General features: G+C 40.1%; 1 long non-coding RNA gene across 1 annotated transcript in view; it reads right to left on the bottom strand.

Moving 5' to 3' along the window:
- The window catches only part of LOC134408497 (uncharacterized), a 29,988-nt gene extending 13,036 nt beyond the window's left edge, over nt 1–16,952 (bottom strand). The window contains exon 1 of the long non-coding RNA XR_010026101.1: nt 16,476–16,952. This is a non-coding gene — a long non-coding RNA (uncharacterized LOC134408497). The remainder of the gene's footprint in view (nt 1–16,475) is intronic.
- Nucleotides 16,953–18,668: the final 1,716 nt, after the last annotated feature.

Below are 18,668 nucleotides of genomic sequence, written 5' to 3'. Positions count from 1 at the left end.
CCAGAGAGCCCTGGCTATGGGAGCGGTATATAAATGCAATAAATAAATAAATAAATAAATAAATAAATAAATAAATGCATACCAGAGAAAAATAGATAGATTTGTGGCTTTGGCTGGCAGGCACATCTCTTAGAGACGGAGTTAGACTGAAGACACAACTCAGATATGGCTGTAGCTGAGCACTGAGAGGCTGCTGTACAACACAGAGCCTTTTTAAGAGTGTCTCAGAGTCCAGTTTTGGTGCAGGCAGAGGCGGCTGGCGGTGGAGTTTTTTTAAAAAAGCAAGAGTCACCGGATGCAACCAAGCTATAAGCTGTTGCCCTACCCCCAGCCACAGGGTACAAGTGCACAGCCTGGCTGGACCGTTGGGAGACTTTGGCAGAGAGAGAAGGGGGTGGGTGTTATTTGAGTTTGGAAATGTTGGCAGGCTGGCATAAGGCAGAGAGAGGCTGAAGGCAATCCAGATGCACCTGTAGCTTGGCCCTGAGGCTGGCTTGCCACACAGAGTGTTTTAAGAGTGCATCAAAGTTGTGCAGGAGGAGAGGAGGTGGAGGCGGCTGGTGGCAATGGTTTTTAAAGTATTGGGCAAAAGGTGGGATATGACGATGATGATGATGATGATGATGTAAGAGTCACCAGACATGACCAAGCAATAACCTGCAATAAGCAATATCCCAAGCCACAAGTGTGCAGCGTAGCTGGACAATTGGGAGACTTTGGTGTGTGTGGGGGGGGGAGAGAGAGAGAGAGAGAAAGAGAGATTGTTTGAGGCTGGAGGCTTTGGTTTGTCTGCAATGACTTAGAGTGAGAGACAACAGAGGCTGCACAGACAACCCAGAGACATCTATTGTAACGTAGCCCCATGGTGCTGGCATGGAACGCAGGGCATTAGGAAGAGGGTCTCAGAGTTGCATGTTTGTGCAGGAAGTAGACAGGAGTTCAAAGTCTGGATGTGCGAAGTGGTGCCAACACACAACCCTTGAGAAGCTAATGTATATAAGTGAGACGTGTGAATGGGTAAAGTAGTGTTCACTGCCGCAACACCCACCCTAACGTTAGAGTAGAGAAACTTGTGACAATAATACACAAGCTTTTTTAAAAAATTGAAATTAAAAAAAGCCAGCCATCCGGCCAGCCAGTAACAAACCCTGTTAACAACAACAGCAGCAGCTTGCAATGAGTGAAAAGATATTTGAGGGAAGGGGAGAATGTAACACAAAGAATATAGCAAAAGCTTCAAAGTACAGCAAAACCTACAAAAGTAGGAGCGAGTGAAGTTAATTTCAGATACATTGAATCTCTCACTTGTTCTTTATTTCAGTGATTTCAACATTAAGATGTTATGTAGAACAGGTTTGTCTTAAATGTATGCTGTAAAATCAGACATTTGACCAAGGCTATGTTCGGGTGGGCACACCCCCTTTGTGCTGGACACGCCCCCTTGGGGGCTGACCATGTTGTCCTCCTTTTTGGTTTTCAAAATATGGTTACCCTATATTTACTTGGTATGTTTAGTACACAAATATAGTGCTCCTGTGCATTCTGCAATTTTTTCAAGGAAAGCAGTGTTTTCTTTGCATAGATATTAGAGAAAAAATCCATTCAAATCTCCAGAAAGCAGATAAATCAAAACAGAACAATATCCGCCCCCCACTGCTAAAACATTCAAGCTTTATAACACAGTGTGTGTGTGTGTCTGTGTGTGTCAGTGTGAGGTCGTGGGGTGGGGCGAGTGGAGAAGGAAAGCAATATGATTTGCAAAGGCCACTTTACAGAGTGGGGCGGTTCTCAAGATGTCATGGTTAAAACAACAACAACAACAACAACAACAACAACAACAACAACAACAGAAAAAGAAAACCGTCCTCATTACAGCAAGAAATCAGGTGCTTTGAATCCTGGTTTCATGCACATTTCTAGGAAAAAAAGATGCCACAGCTGTGCTTTTCCTATGGCTTGATATCAAAGCTCCAATGTCCATGACTAGCATATCTGATTGAATATCTTAGAATCCAAGCATTGGCAAAGCCAGAAAGTCTGAATGCAGCTAAGGCAGCTATTTAGAACGCAAATAAACGTGAGTGATTGTCAGATCCTAAGCTCATCTCAAAACCAAAAGGTTTTTTTTGGAGAAGTCCTAAAAGCTTCAGGTGCTGCTCTGGATTATTAAAAGAGTCTGGCAAACTCTAAAACAAAGAACAAAATCTTTCTTTGAAAAGTGGATGCTGCTTTCAGCTTTTGTGTAGTCGCAGTCCGGAGAGGCGCTGCCAAAATGATCCAGAGACATTTCCCAGAGAGAAAAGTGATGCCAGTCTCTCTTAAAGTCTTTTCCACCCCTCAAAGTGATAGCTAAACTGGGAGACAACCAACCTGAAACAAAAATACTGGATTAAGCCAGCTGCCTGCCTGCTTACAAAATGGCTGATAGGAAGCCATTTTGTCATTTAGATTTGCCTATGGGAAGGCTGTAATGATTTTTTGTCAATTCGTGTGACTGATTTAAAAAAGTAGCAAGATCAACAGCAAGAAATGCTTTTAAAAGGCATCCAGTCCTTTAAAACATTATCATAGTTCCAGTATTAGGATTTGCATATGGAGTAGTTTCTAGATTATATTACTTAGAACTGTTTTTTAAAGTTCACAATAGCATCTTAACCCCCGTGCGCTTACTTCTGTGAGTCACTTGTTGAAGTACTAGATTGATTTTTATTTTTTATCTTTTGAAGGAGTGTGAAAGCAAACCATAGATATGCAGTGAAGTATCTGTAGAACACTTGGGCCCTTTCTAACAACAGCAAGAAAAATTCAGATTTAAAATGATTTAAAATTCACATCCAATTTTGTGCCTTTGTTCAAAGCAGCTAACAACCATAATGTTAAAGCTACAATTATCATAAAATCCTTATTTGTAAAGATATCCAGTCAACATTATACTATATTAAGCAGAAAGATAGCAAAGATCAACACATTGGTTTTAATCTGGTTTTGTGATATTGTAATGATTTTATTCTTTGCTGCCGGTTTTATCAATGTTGATTTTATTTTTTAATATTTGTACAGTATGTTTTAATGTATTGTACAATGCCCAGAGAACTTCAGTTATTGGACATTTTAAAAGGACAGTAAAAAGGAAGGGAGGGAGGGAGGGAGAAAACATAAAGGAAGATCTAGGTGCTGTGCTATAGCAAACTCCAGTCTAAAAATGGTACAGCAATATTTTGACCTTTCCCTGGAAAATAGATATCAAACTAGAGGAAGGGGGAAACCTTAGTCTGATGGTGATTTCTTAATCGTTTTTGGACAGGTAAGGGAAAAAAATAAAATCTACATCTATCTATCTATCTATCTGGAAAGCCATTTTGACTGTGGGATAAAAACGTAAAAAGAAATGTCTGTGTGCGTGTGTGGAGGAAGGTGCTGCAGCAGAAGGGTGATATTAATATGATTTCCCCCCCCCAAAGTTGTCCCCCCCAGCAGCTTTTTTTTTTTTTTTTAAAGACTTTATAAACACTCTTGCATGAGAACAGTACTGTTGAACACACAAAAGAAAACCTTTTAATAAAGTTCACAAAATCCTATGGCCCTATGTCACTTGACACCAGTGATATGACAGGCTTGCACAATCCCACATGCCAATAGCAAAAGTGCAGTAACATGGAAAAGAGTTTCAGGCCGTAGCTAGACCTAAGGTTTATCCCAGGATTATCCTGGGGTCAAACCTGTTCATCTAAGTGCCACACAGGGCATCCAGAGCTCAGGCAGGGACGAACCCGGGATGATCCTGGGATAAACTTTAGGTCTAGCTAAAGCCTCATTTTCTCAGCAACAAAATTTGGCAGTCTGGGAAAATACAATATCCCTACAACAGAAGCACTACCTGGAGAGATGACATCAGAAACCCCTCAGCATGTAATTAACTATTGCACCAATAAATGATAGCAGGAAACGCCCTTAGAAATTGTCCATTGCCATTCATATTTTCGGGAGGAAAAAAATTCTAACTCTATAGACAGCTCAGCAGGTTATTCAATGACTTCACTCCTCAGTTTCTGAGAAAAATAGTGCAAGTCATTTCCCCCAATATTTTCAAAATATCAGTAGTGCAAGAGTTCCCTTCTTTTGCTTCAGCCATAATCCAAATTAGGAATGAACTTGACATTTGTAAATGGCTTAAAATCAGAAATATTTGTTCTAATACGTGACAAATTAGTTGTTCTCCATTTTACTAGTTTATAGTGCAATTCCATTCAGGCTACTCACATGAGTTTAATGGGCTTACTCCCAGATAAGTGGGTATAGGATTGTGGCTTTAATATATTGTTCAACAGCTTTCACTATAATTACAAATATTCACAGCACTTTGACTTTTCCTGTATCATGCTTTTGCTTTACTTTTTCTTCATAAATCATGTACAAACTAAGTATAAATGTAAATATAACACAAATTACAGTTCCAAATTACATGCCCTCTGTACCTCCTATACATGAAATCTCATGGTACCAATAAGGCTCAACATGTTAAATTCCATGCAGTGGATAAAGTACAAGACGCTTTATGTTTAAACTGTCCTATAGAGTTAAGTAATCATGATAGAAAAAGTGGCTCAAAAAGTAGCTTTCTGTACACTGTATAGAACATTTCCATACATTTTAGGTATTGTTAAAATTCGGGCAACAATATTTCTTTTTAAATAAATATTATTTAAATATATCTCACAATCTGAAGTATCTCTTATTCCTGAACAGCATAAGCTTCTGCTTTATTTTCTCCTGTGTTCCAGTTACCTGTCTATTACAGGCAAAGTTATTGTCCAGTGGTGAGAGAAAGTATTATATCCCCATTTAAGTATGTTATATTAAAAAACAACTGTCCAGATGATAGTTGGATTCTGTACCACAAATGTAATTACTCTTTTGATCCACATAGAGATAAATTTTAGATATTCAGATATATCGCTACTGTTAGTCCTAACTTATTTAGCTCTTTAAAGTTTAGTACCTTTCCAATGGGTATTCACAAAATAATCATGAATGGACTTCTTCTCTAGAAGCAGCTTTTTGACACAACCGACAGAGACACATTACTTTGAATAACAGACCCATAACAAACATTGCACTATTACAGTACTGAGGACCCTGAACTGTATAGAGATGCTTAGAAATGACATCAAGGTCTTTTTTTGCTGTTCCTTCAGATTCTCCTGGCGTGAAGCATCATGAATTCTTGTAATTTATTATAGGACATGCACATATTGCTGCAGGAATTTTCTCTTACGATGCTAGCTCCACTCTTATATAAGCTAAATGAAATGATGGTACCCAACAAATTACAGCAGTGCTTTTTAAAATTTAACAATTTGACTTCCCTTGAGGTGAGCACTTTTGAGTAAAATAAGTAGGCATGAATAATTGGTCAACAGATGTAGACAAATGAACATAAAGATTCTCGGCACAAAATTATAATCAAATCTTGCTTTCAGAATTGTAAAACAAGAGTGGAAGTGGGATAAGTTAAATCCTACCTATAGCATGGCCTGTCATAATCATATTGACCAACCACATACAATTATTTACAATTTTAGGGCTTAATCAAACAGCAATTGATGATACAACATCCAGAAAAACATACAAGAAACACCATTTCCTTTGATATTGCAAACAAACCTTTCCAGCTGGTTCTAGGCAAAGCACCACAATCCTGGCTATACCGAGTAATGTTATACCGATAACACAATAGCTCAGTTTGGCAACCCGGGCTATTTGCAACACTCGGCATATGCCAGAACTACCCACATGTGTCTTCAACTCTATTTTATTCCAAACTGGCTTTCTCAGTTTTGTTACAGATGGTGCCACGTAGAGATGAAAGAGTTAGGTTCAAACATGGCCGGAGATACCCAAAAGAGCCACGTCCCAGCCTCTTCGCTTCCCCTTCCTGACGGAAGATGAGTTGGCCAGGCAGCAGCCATTTTGCATGACTCGAAAGACAGAGAAAAAAAGAAGGGAGGGGAGAAAGAAGCCAGGAGGGATGTGTGCGTGTGTGTATAAATTAGAAAGGAATCGCCAAAGCACTGAGATACACCTTCCATTCCTGCTATGGGGTAGAAAAGCTAAGCCTAAATGATCAGCTTCTGAGGTTTCTTACATTCTATTGCTCATGAAGTTTGGATCTGCTGATCTTAAAGAGAAACACATCTTTCCTAGGACTAGCTTATTGCTGGCACAAGCAGAAGCATGACTCAGCTTATACTTCTAAGCCAAAACGGGACACACATACAAGTTCTGCAGGAAAATTCCCAATGGGAAAAGAGCAGGGTAATGGAAACCACCTGGCAGTGTCAAACTGTACCAACCTCCCCCGGTAAGAAGCTACACAAATATTTCATTAAAGGTACAGTAAGGGCCTTCTCATCAGAAGGGTCTTTGGCCATATGGACAATCCAGCTTCTAGGTGGCTTCTCATACTACATGGTGGAGAGCAAAAGAAAATCCAGCTGATAGTTTTTAAAAGATAAGTCATAATGTTTCTCAGAAATGTCTATTTCTGGTGCAGTAGTACTGATTCATAGTTTGGCATAACTAGGTTGTAGTTTTATTGTGAGGACCAGATCTCAAGTGCTGGTTTGTTCCGGAATGATAGTCTTCAGCTTATTATTAGGATGTACCTATATTCTATAATAAAATATTGAAAGGAGTTTCCAGATGGGGACTTTTGTGAATGACAATCTGACATGCCTGACATTTACAATACCCATTGTGCAAATCCCCGAGCTGATCTCATTAAGCCCAAATGGACTGATAACATCAGTTGAATGGCACAAAACCAGTGATGGTAATGCCAACTCTCCATGCTAGTTGGTATTTTTTTCTCATGGTCTCCCCATTACAGTTTACCACTACTTTTAATGGAGGAAGCAGCTATCTGGAAACACTAACTTTATATTGATCAACGTAATTGCCAACGGCTGAATTAAGCCTAATACTAATTGTGCATCTCAAATCGAGACAAACAGACATTATCATAGTCGGTAAGCAGTATGAAATCTATGTTGTTATGGTTAAGCAGTCCTTCAGAAATATTTCTGGCCATAGAGATGTGCATCCCATTGAAAGCAATGAAATGTGGATTGAAAATATCTGCATACAGCTGTGCATCTGATTTATGCCTCTGGTTCCCAATGCAGAGAAGGATGTCCTCACATGGAAGATGTTTCTGTGTGCAGATCACCCTCTTAGAATTGGGCTACTTAAACATAAAAGTAAATGTCTAAGAGTCCTACAGGTTGTAATTTTTAATGTTCAGTAAGTTCATATCTATAACAAAGGACAATAACACTACTTGGATGCAGACTTAAAGGGTGACATCCAACATCAGATGAATGGATTTTCAGTCATACAAAAGGACTTCCTCTTCCTCTGCTCCATCTTGTACTCACATAACACCCCCCCCAATTTGCAGTTATGTTAATGAACAAGTTGATGTATTTAAAATGCTTGTGAGAGGAAACAAACTGCACAGCAGTCTCATAACTGGACCAACAACGGCCCTTTTAAATATTGAAATGCCATCAGAGTTGATGAGAATATTTTGGCAGGAAGAAGTGTCAATGGTGTAAGAGTTATTCCATCAAGGATTTACTTATTATAAATGTAGCAACATTTGTAATATTTTAATTTATACTTTAATAAACTATGAATAAAATAGGCATGTCTATATTATGTTCATCCCGCTAAATCTAAAGAAAGACCCCCTCAAAGTCTTGATAAAGTAACTCTTTTAAACTACTTCATAGTTAGCTGTTTATTTATTTAGTTTTGCTGTTAAGACCTTTCCTGAGCCAACCAGAGACAATGTTGTATAGCTAATGGTGGATTTATTATGAATGAGAAGGTGCTTGCTCTGGGAGCAATCTCCAGGTTTTATCACAACAGCGTGACAACATAGCCCAGATTAACTCTTAGTGTAGATTACCGGGTAGGGCTAGAACTCAGACATAACTCAGACATAAGCTATAATGCTCCAGAGTTGCAAATGTTTCAGAATCTGATTCTTAATAGAATGGGGTGAGGTGGTACTTTAGGGCCAACATTTTAGTAAAAATTAGTGGGATGTGGATTCAAATGTTATTCTGGAAGCAAGCAACTGGAACTGCAAGCAACTGGAACTGCAATTGGAACTGGAAATGCTCTTCCATGGAATGTGTCAAAGCAAAAAAGAAGAAAGCCTTTGCAGGTTTGCAGAGATGGATGTATAATTTAGGTATGTACCCTTGTTAGGAAGAGCTCAGGCCTTGTCAGTTTCCTTGAGGAAAGACCAGTTAGGCTTAGCTGAATGTGATGCATTGTATGCAAGGGTTATGCCCCACCTAGCTTACATAAATGGACCAAGTCTTACAAGCAATGCTATTGTTCAAACAACTTCCCTTATTCATCCCAGGAAACTGGCTGAAATTTCCACTTCAAAAGCTGAAGTCGGATAATTTGATAGCAACCATCAGGGCAGATCATATATATATTGTGAACCGCCCAGAGAGCTTCGGCTATTGGGCGGTATAGAAATTATATATATATATATACACACATACACACACACACACACATACACACACCCCACACTCCTTGCTATTCATACAGAAGGAAATAAGAGACAGAGAAATTCAAGGTGTGCCTGCTAGTTCAGGGTATGCCACATAGATGGTAATCCAAGAGCTTCTTTAGCTTTTTAATTTTCCACATTTAATAAAAACTTGCCATTCACAATATCTTGGGATGGACAAATCTGTCCATTTCAGTTTCTCATTTTTCCAGTCTTAAGTTTGGTTCATTCCAAATGGTGAGTTGTTGTTTTTTTAAACATGTTTGCATAAAAATGCATAAGCATTTTTGTACACATTTCTCTTAACATATTTTTGAAACTATAATGCAGAGATCTTAATGATATAGGGTGGGATACAAATGTTTTAAATAAATAATAATAATAATGCATTTTAAGGTTATTTATATGCTTTTTCATGCACATTTTTTTGACTGGAGAATTCCATTACAAAATTTGAAGAAGGGCAAATTCCAAAAGGTAACTGAGTTTCAGTTCGCATTCTGGTTTGAAAGTGCAAAATAAGGTAAGTTCACCTTAAAATTTCTGCCCCAATCCCTAACAGTATCCCAAATTCCATTCATTCAAAGGGAACTAGAGATGGTCTGCTCCTCTTTTAGGGCAGGTAGTAATTTTCAAACACTTGTAAGGGAGGTGGAAGTGCAGGTTTTCAGTGGCTAAGGTACTTGGTTATTCCTCACAACACATGAGTAGCTCATGTTAGAGAAGTCAGAGAAGTCAAACAAGACTGGGTATGATGGTGAATAGATAATTCTGGTGTGTATGTTGTGCACAAATTTATGTGACACTGTGCACATAGCTTGGAACCAATTTACTCTCAATTTTCTTTTCATACGTAAGGTAGAATAAAGAATGTACATCATTCCAAGCTTTACAAGTGCCACATGGCCTCTAGCTATATCTGAAATTAATGTGGGATATTATTAACATATTAATATAGCAACAGACAGGGCCACACTACAGATTTTCACCTTGAGTCAATTTGGGTTGTAGACCACATGGGTAGCATCCTTTACAGAATGCCTAAGTGCTATCTTGAATAGATGCAGTGGGGAGTTACGACTGAAAGTCCAACTGGGGCTTGCAAAGACCTCATGGTCACATTTAGGAAGAATAAACGTTGTCACAGAATCTTTTCTCTACTTATCATGTTTTGTGAAGTCAGTGTAATTGGTTTAAGAGGTCATTTGCATAGATGTGTTGGTATTATAGGCATGACATTGTGCACAAATAAATATGTATGTAATTTTATGTTAAGTTTCTGTTGGAAGATAAGTCCTCAAAAGTAACTTTGGCTGTCGCTAAATTTCTTACAGTGGCGGCCAGGATTAGAGTTTTCTCTGTATTAGACGAAAGTTGACAATAGCCTTAACTGTCTAATGTTTCATGTTTGATTCTTGTTTCTTCATGGATCTATGGATTGCAATAAAGATGTATGGTATGGTAATACGTATGTAAAGGTGTACAAGCAAAAGGGAAAGTTCATGCATCAAAGAGAGAATCCACAAACAAATGTTTTTCAAAATATTGAGTGAGACTTAGAATTCAGGACATGACCCTTAACAATTATGAGTTTAAATTAAGATATGGTAGTTTAGAGTAACACTGCCACTTTGTTACTCAAGTGAAATATTCAGTTTATCACATTTAATTAGGATTGTGCCACTGGGGTAACATGGAAAACAAAGAAATGGCAAGACACCCTAGTGATAAAATGATATGTTAAATGCAGTGAAATAAAATGGAGCATGAATCACAGTCTTGACAAAGTATGGACTAAAGATTGAGGGGAATTGGTATCTAATGTTAACTTTGCCATCAGCTACCAGAAATCAAATTAGAATAACATGTAAGTATCGTACACCTCACCATAATGTTGTGATAAATGAGCACAACTGGTATTAGATAATAATACATCATTGACTGTATTTGAAGTCATGTTTTAATTGTAATCTGTTTAGAATGCATGAACTGGAACAAAAATCGCTACAACCTGTGGTAGCAAATTCCATAACATCCTAGGAGATCAGTCCTAGACACAATCACAAAATTGTCTTTTACTGTACTAAAAGAATTGTCAGGTAGATGGGTCTGTGCTGCATGCCTCTGCTGCTTTTGATCAGTATGGCACTCCACATTAGTTGTAGTGGTGAGTAATGTCAAGTGAGTATTTACACTCCTATAGCTAAAGCTAATTAATAGGATTGGGCTGGCTAGGCCAAATCCTATATGTTTTAGCTTAGCGTTTCCTGTACCAGTGCAAAAGATTGAACTGATGAGTAGCAAAGTCCACACCTCTATTATCAGAAAAGAATTCTACTCTTATATTCATCGTGGAACGGAGTAGAGGATGAATAACAAATGAATGCAGACCTGTAAAGTCTAACGTCTAGAATTAGGGATGTACAAGAAAACTAGTTTTGTTTTGTTGCTTTGTTTTGTTACCTTTTTTTGTGATTAAATCATGCTTTTGTTCATTTTTCATTTGTTAAAATCACATTTGTTTCTTAATTTATTCATTGTACTCACATTCAGCAGCTTGTTGCCATTTATTTTCATGGAATTGTTTGCCTATTTTTAACCATTATTTTTTTCCACCTATGGAAGCAGAAGCTTACTTCTGTGGCTATTCCTAGTGGCTGCACTTTAATTTGCCCAGAATTCCTTGGATGTTAAGTTGTTCCGGAGCATTCATGGGAGGGAAGGGATGGCAGCTGCCACAAAAGAGATGCCTCTTCCCCTAGCAGCTGCCATCTCCCCTTCCCAGAATGCCCTAGAATAACACATCTGGGCATTCCTACTGAATAAGCTGGTGGCATCCAGGAATAGCGCTGCTGCCACCACCACCACCACGTGAGTGGTAAGGATCCCCCACTGCATGATATGCATGGGTAGAAATTGGTACACATGGGAATCCCACATAGGCTTCCATTATTTATTCTCTTTGCATTAATTTCAGAACAAATAATAACTGAACCGAATGAGCTCGAATTTTCATTTGTTCTGAAACGAATCCACAGCCTTATAACTACAGTAGCATTCCCCATCTCACAAAAGACAGGTTAAGATTCTCAGACTAGTTGGAAGCAGACAAAAAGTGCGGTGGCATCTTGGATACTTATCGTAGTATGAGCTTTTGTAGGCAAAAAGTCTTTGGCATCAGATGCATAAGGAGATATGGTAGGTATATGTACATAAGGGATAAGTCAAGTTACTAAGAAAACCCCACACACAATAATTAGATGTGGCGTGACAACAAACCATACACATTTAAAGCATATAAATGCTAAATTGCACATTTTAGGATGTGGGGAAATGTATACTTTGAAGTTAATATTTCAAAAGAATTTTAAAAGGGCATGTCATCAGGTCAAATGGATGTGGCTCACTTTATATGGTTTGGTCACTATCCCCTTCTTCACCAAAAGAAAACAAGTGTACCTATTTTTCCTCTTGTTACCTATTGAAAGGTATGAAAAGAAAGACCAAATTAACTTTGAGGCTCTCACTGGATATGAGCTCTACGTTTGTCTAGTCCCATGTTTATGGGCCAAGTCAAGAGGCAAAGTTGTTTTGGTGCTATATCTACAGAATAAGTGGATCTACAGCTAGAAATGAAAAGTATGGGTCTAATGCTACCAAATGAAAGCTGTTCATCAGCAACCATGTTGCTCAACAGTTTAAAAGGTGCAAGAGTCAGGGCTCCAATGTTAGCTTAGCCTGCATTTTTTAAAGAGATAAAATAGTACTGCATTGAGCTGTAAAATCTCTTGGAAGTCCACTGAAGTTAATGGAGGTACTTCACATGGGCATAAGGTGACTCTGGGAAGTAAATGAAGCAAGGATCTGCCAGTGATGTTGGCATTTGCTTCCCATGCAGGAAACTGGGCCCAAACTGGTAGCCAATGAGGATATAATCACCAAACTTTGATTTATGCCACTCTTCCCCAACCTGATGCATTCCAGATGTGTTGGACTGCAACTCCCATCATTCCTAGCCAGCTGGAGGGCACCAGGATGAGAAAGGATGATTTATACACTATGGTAGTATTTTCCAAGAAGGTCATGCTAAAGGTTTGTACAATTTAGGAATTACCCTGCCTCTGGCAGGATTTGTAACTATTAACTTCATGAGGAAGGGAGAGTTAAAAAGATCCATCATTAATAAGTGCCAGAGCCTTGGCTAATGACAGTGTACAGCAGAGCTGTATTTATGTCAGATAGGTCAACTTGTTTTATATCAATGGATATTCTGGATCACGAATAGAGCCTTCAGCGTGGTAGCCCCCCTCCTATGGAATTCCCTGCCTCTGGAGGTCAGGCAGGCGCCAACTTCGTATTCCTTTCGGCGCCTCCTGAAAATGTCGTTGTTCCAGGAAGCCTTCCCTTGATGACCAGCCACAGTTCACTTTGCATTTTGCTTCTTTTAAAAATCTATTTTAATGTGTTTTTATTGTTTTTATTTTATTTTATCTTGTACACTGCTTCGAAATTTTGAATGGGGAGCGGTATATACATACAATAAATAAATAAATAAATAAATAAATAAATAAATAAATAAATAAATATTGGAGGATCAGGAGAGCAAACCCTGGTGTTAACCAGACAGATTTTCTAGGCACTTATATAGAGAGATCCAGACTTGCATGCACCAGTGCTCTAGCTGATCTGCTCTTCTCCAAGCCTCCACTTTTGAGGCAGTGAATATATTAGAAGTGATGACCTACCCTGGAAGTCATACCCTTTCTCTAGAATTCTGCATATGTTCACAGCCATTTGTATTACTAATATGGATCTTCCAGAGCCAAGCTGTAGCACTGAAACCACATCTGGTGCTGTGCCTTGGGAAGTCCAGGTTCAAATGAAATGAAATGAAATGAAAGGCTGTTGGAGAAAATGGAGGAAAGGGGGGGGGAGGGAAATAGAAAAGGTTAAAAATGACTAGGGGCGGGCGGGCAGAGAAACGACGACTAGGAAAGAAGAAGAAAATAGTGGGCATAAGGCTCAAAGAGGAATAAAAGAGGGAATGAGGGCTTTGCTTCTAAGAATGGGATGTATTACAAAGAACAAAAATCTTGTGGAGACGAATAAAGAACAGTAACGTAATTAGTAAAGAATAGCAGCACACATGGAAAGAGTAGAAACCAGATTTCGGCTCTCGTCAGCAAGCCAAGTGCCAGTCGCCAGGCCCCATTTTAAGTTGCTGGTGATGCTTGGATTTTTGCACCTTCTGGAGCACCTTCCACAGAAAAACGGTTCAAACAAGCTCTTAAAGCTAGCAAATGAGTCATGTCTGCATGGCTGAATATTAGGGATGGTGCAAGACTTTAAAGGACAGGGAATTAAGAACTCCCCTGCTCAAAATGTCTGACTTCATTTTGAGCCATGCCTGGTCTCTTTATGCCTGATTCAAAATGGGGTCTGAATTTCACCTCCATTGTCCCCGTCCCCTCCCAACAATTTGCTACACCTTCCTTGAGCAGTTCGATAAAATGGACTTTTTGAACATTCGCATTGAATGTTAAATAACCCCAACCCTTGAGGTTTTTCGAGCAATCAAGACAAATGCTCAAAAAGCCCAATTGATTATTAGGGTACACTGGAGTGGGTTTGCTACTGAATATACTCAGCGGAGAATAATAGAAAAAATATGAATCAATGGAATGTGGATGTTTGAAATGAACTTTTATTTGTTTAAGAGATGCTGAGCATTCCACTTATGCACCTTGCTTCCAACTAGATATGTGCACATCTGTTCCTTTTGTCTGTAAAGGTCATCATGCGATATTTGTATGCACCCACAAAGATTCATTAAATATGATTTCAGCATGATTTTAAAGTTATTTAAAAATATGGTTTAGGCTTTAAGCAGAGTTCAAGTAGGATGGCAGCACAGCATGGGAAGCTCATGCTCCAATAGAGAAATACTTTTAAAATATTGCATGCCACCCTGAGCCTACTTGATATGGCTAAATGCACATTTAAACAAACAGCAAATTACTAAGTGATCAAATTTATATTGGGATATCTGGACTTGTGTGAACACTCACGTATGGCAAGAGCAGTGAATTGTGTTCTCTGGCATAACTTACAGCTGAGAACATTCCCCCCCCCCAAAAAAAGCTAGTCCCTGCTTCCATTGGAGTTGTGGGACGAACACAAGGTACAAAATGGTGGATCTATAGCAAACGCCCAAGCTGTGAACTTACTATAGTAAACCAAAGAGAATATTGTATAGCTCTCAATAGATTTTGTTTTTAACCCCAAAAGTAAAACACCAAACCAAACCAAAACACAGTCAAAAGCAAGCACAGAGAAATCTAGGCAGCCATACCTTCAATCGCCCCATTCTGCTAGCTCCTAAACACAACGCACTGAGTTATAACCACTGTTCCTGCGGGCCAAGAGGTTTTCTTGCATATGAGATATTGGCAAGGGTGCAGAGAGAAGGGGATGGTTTTACTTTTTGTGAAGAAGGGTTTTCTTTTCAGCTTAGGTAGTAAGCTGTCTTCTGCCTGAGGGGGCAAGAACCAAGATCTGTCCTCTCTGTCTCTGTGGCACTGGGAAGTGGGGAATCTAGAAAAATGAGTGGAAGGCCCAGTTTTGAGCGAGCTTGAAGTCAGGTTCAGTGGATTGATGAGAGCACTAGTTGAAGCTAGGGCACTGCTGGGTTGCACAGGATTCGTCTCTTTGCATTCAACATGTGCATTTAGCAAGCCATATTATTACAAGGGGTAGGCAAGGGATTTCCACTCATTTGGGGAGGCTTTGTTAATAACAAAACATTTACAAGGAAGCTGATGCACGTAGGAGGAATCTGTTACTCTCGGGGAAACAATATTCTTTTGTTTTAGACAACAGGGGCCTAAATTAAGCTTGACATAAAGAGGCCACATTTTCAGACACAAGGCAAAGCCCTTAAGCTCCATTCCATCAGGACTCAGTTTTGCTGTGGCATGACCCTTTCAAGTTTACATCAGTGGCACTTGGAGGGAGGAGCTACCATTAAGAAAGAGCAAGCCTTCAAAGTGAAGCAAGGTGGGCACTTTGGAAAAACATCCACTTCACTCTTTCCAGAGACCTCCATAATGCATCTGGATTTCTCCGAAAGAAGACCAAGTGATGTCATCCTCCAACCTTGAAGTATACCAGAAATTTACCTAACACACATCAAATCACTCTTCCCGCTTTTCATAAGCTCCAAATATGTGCCGACTGAGCAAAAACAAAAAAGGACAAAACATAAATCAGCACCTAAACGACAGACACAGAACAGCTTGCAAATAGTTAACCTTTGCAAAATTCCAAGATGAGGATAACATGGCCGAACTCTCCTTTCGAAGGCAGCACATAAAATCCTCCCAAATTATTCCCCCAAGGAAATAATGATTCCTCTGTCACCCAAGCTCTGCCAAATTTCATGTCTTCAAAAAGGGATGTTTCTTGTCACATCTTTTCACATTGCAAAGCCATACAATCTTAGTTAGGGCTGCCATGTTGAATTGCAAGTCTGATATGATTCAACACTTTCCTCTCTCCTGCGTAGTGGCAAAAATCCAATAAAATAAAATAAAATAAAATAAAATCCCCCAAATACTCCAGCCTCCCAAATACCCATAATCAAAGTATGCAACAGAACCAGAAGAAAAACCTGAACTGAGCGGGCCGATGAAATAGATAATAAAATCCACCATCAAGTTTGCTCGTTTTTGTTTTTTTTTAAAAAAAGAAATCGAATGTTTTAGCACCATGAAAAGCGGGAAGGTTGGGGCAGGACATCGCGGTAGCAAGTGCCAGAACATTTGGACAAATAAAATGGCATTTTCAAACATTTTAAAAAGAGCTACATTTGATTTCGTACCAGAAAGAGATGTGCCGGGAAGGAGAAAGGTTTTGTTGCTCAGTAGCCGCTGGCTTTAGTTCCGATTATCTGGACAATCATCAGGAATGGTTTCTTTTTTTCGAGAAAGGCCAGTTTGAGTGAGACAGCCTCCCCCCCTCTCCTGTGTTCCCTTTTCCTTCTCATAGCAGCTCAGCGCCAAGAAATGGGCGGTGCCTGCATGCCAGGCTTCTTCCGAATGAGACGCCAAGGCCGACAAGAGGCTGGCACAAAGAGAAGCTGGCAAGAATTCCAGCACTTGGAACCATTAGTTAGTGTTCCCCTGAGATGGTCTTCCGTTATTAACATGGTCTTTCAAAATACTTTTTTAAAAGCCATGCTCCATTGACTTTTCAGGAGCTGGTGCACGAAAAGTTTCTCAGCCTTTTGTGAAAACAGGACAAAAACAACACCACTGCTTGATTTTGAGCAATACAGGTTAAAATCAACGGCTATTTCCCCCCCTGTCTCCCCACACTATGAGCCCAACGTATGCACAGAAAATAAATCTTGGCTCCTACTTTCTTGAACTTGAGATGCTAGAAGCGGTAGGGTTCTTTAATGCAGCCAAACAGATAGAGGGTGGAAAGAAAAGGGGGGGGGGAAACCCCCACCACCACCAAACCAAAAACGAAAAACAAAACAAAACAACCCACCCCATCTTAGTTATGTAAGAAGCATTTTGCTTTTGAGAAATGCCTCGCTTGCCGACTGAAAAAATGGAAATAAAGGCAGAAATTGAGGCAGGTGAGGATAGCTTAAAACAAACCACCAGGATATGCTAGAGGAGGGGGGAAAACCCTCCCCAATTTTCCATTTTGTCTGTGCCAGTCTGAGAGAGAGACAGAGGAAGAGAGAGAAAGGGGCAGAGTGAATAGCTGCCTTGCTTGGAAATGGGCCTACAGCCACTTCCCACTTTGGAAGCCTCAGTAATCATTCTCTCCCTCACTCGCTCGCTCTCTTTGCGTTCTCCCTGCCCACTCTGGCTTGGCTGCCAAGTCAGAGTTGGCAGAGCTTCCCAGGCAGCGCGGAACAAAGCCGTCTCCCATCCCTGAACAGGCACTGACAGTAAGCAAAGTGACAGGCGCATCTTCTGCATGTTAATCTTAACGGAGAGGAGATACGGACAAGAGAATTCCACCTCCCTCAACCCCCTCCCAAATAAAACAAATTATTATTATTTTAAAAAATTTAAAAGCTTCCACCAAGCCTGCTTGAAAGGAACCTTTTAAAAATACAGCTGGCTGCAATAAGGATTGGAGAAAAAGGGGGGGGGGGGAGGGAGGAAAAAAAAGAGAGGATTTACCCACCAGCACCCTGGCAAACAAGGCTGCTTTGCATCTGTTGTACTACCTGTTCCTGTTGCCTTCCTTGCCTCTTGGAATCGTGACAAGAGAGAAAAGTCGCCTCTTGTGGGTTGCTCAAAGCTGCGGGTCTGCAGCCCTGTGCAGGAAGTTGGCACCGATCCCAGGTAGGACTTTACTCCCACATTTCTACCCTCCACCTCCTCCCGCTCCTCCCCTCCCCTTCTTCTCCTCCTCCACCCACCCTCCATCTCCCTTGGTAAATCTCCCCCTGCTCTCCCTCAAGCCTGCTCTTAACTTACCTCTTTCCACTGCACCACAGTGTGTGCATATGTGTGTGTGTGTGTGTGTACATTATGGATCGATAAGATGCACTGAGCACCCTCTAGAATTCAAGCTAAGAAACACAAACACCCTTTAAGGGTGACCTGGGCAGCAAAGACGGCAACAGCTTCCTGCCTGCACTGGCTCCCCTAAATGCCTGTTTCAGCACATGGGCTGGGTAGTGGTTGGGTTAATTTCCCCCCCTCATGCTGCCAAGGAGACTGGACAGAACGCAAGACAGAGAGAGGAGGGGTGATACTCTGAACTAAGTACAGGGCAATAAAGGAAAACGTTGAGCTTCGTGAAACTCCAAATCCAATCCCTCCCTCCCTCCCCCTCCTTCTCTTTTAATACTGCTCAGCTTCTGAATTGTTTGAGCCCACAATTGCGAGGGAATGTACAGTATAGACTCCCTGCGATTGGCAAGAGCCTTGCGGGAGGGGGGGTGGAGAAAGAGAGAGAGAGAGAGTTCGTACAATCGAACAGCGAGAAGAGCAAAGAGAAATTAACATCCAATTAGTGCCGTGTTTAACGAAGTAGACAGAGA

This window comes from Elgaria multicarinata, chromosome 1, assembly GCF_023053635.1.
Source record: "Elgaria multicarinata webbii isolate HBS135686 ecotype San Diego chromosome 1, rElgMul1.1.pri, whole genome shotgun sequence".
Taxonomy (NCBI): Eukaryota; Metazoa; Chordata; class Lepidosauria; order Squamata; family Anguidae; genus Elgaria; species Elgaria multicarinata.
This window is presented reverse-complemented; position numbering and strand designations above follow the sequence as displayed.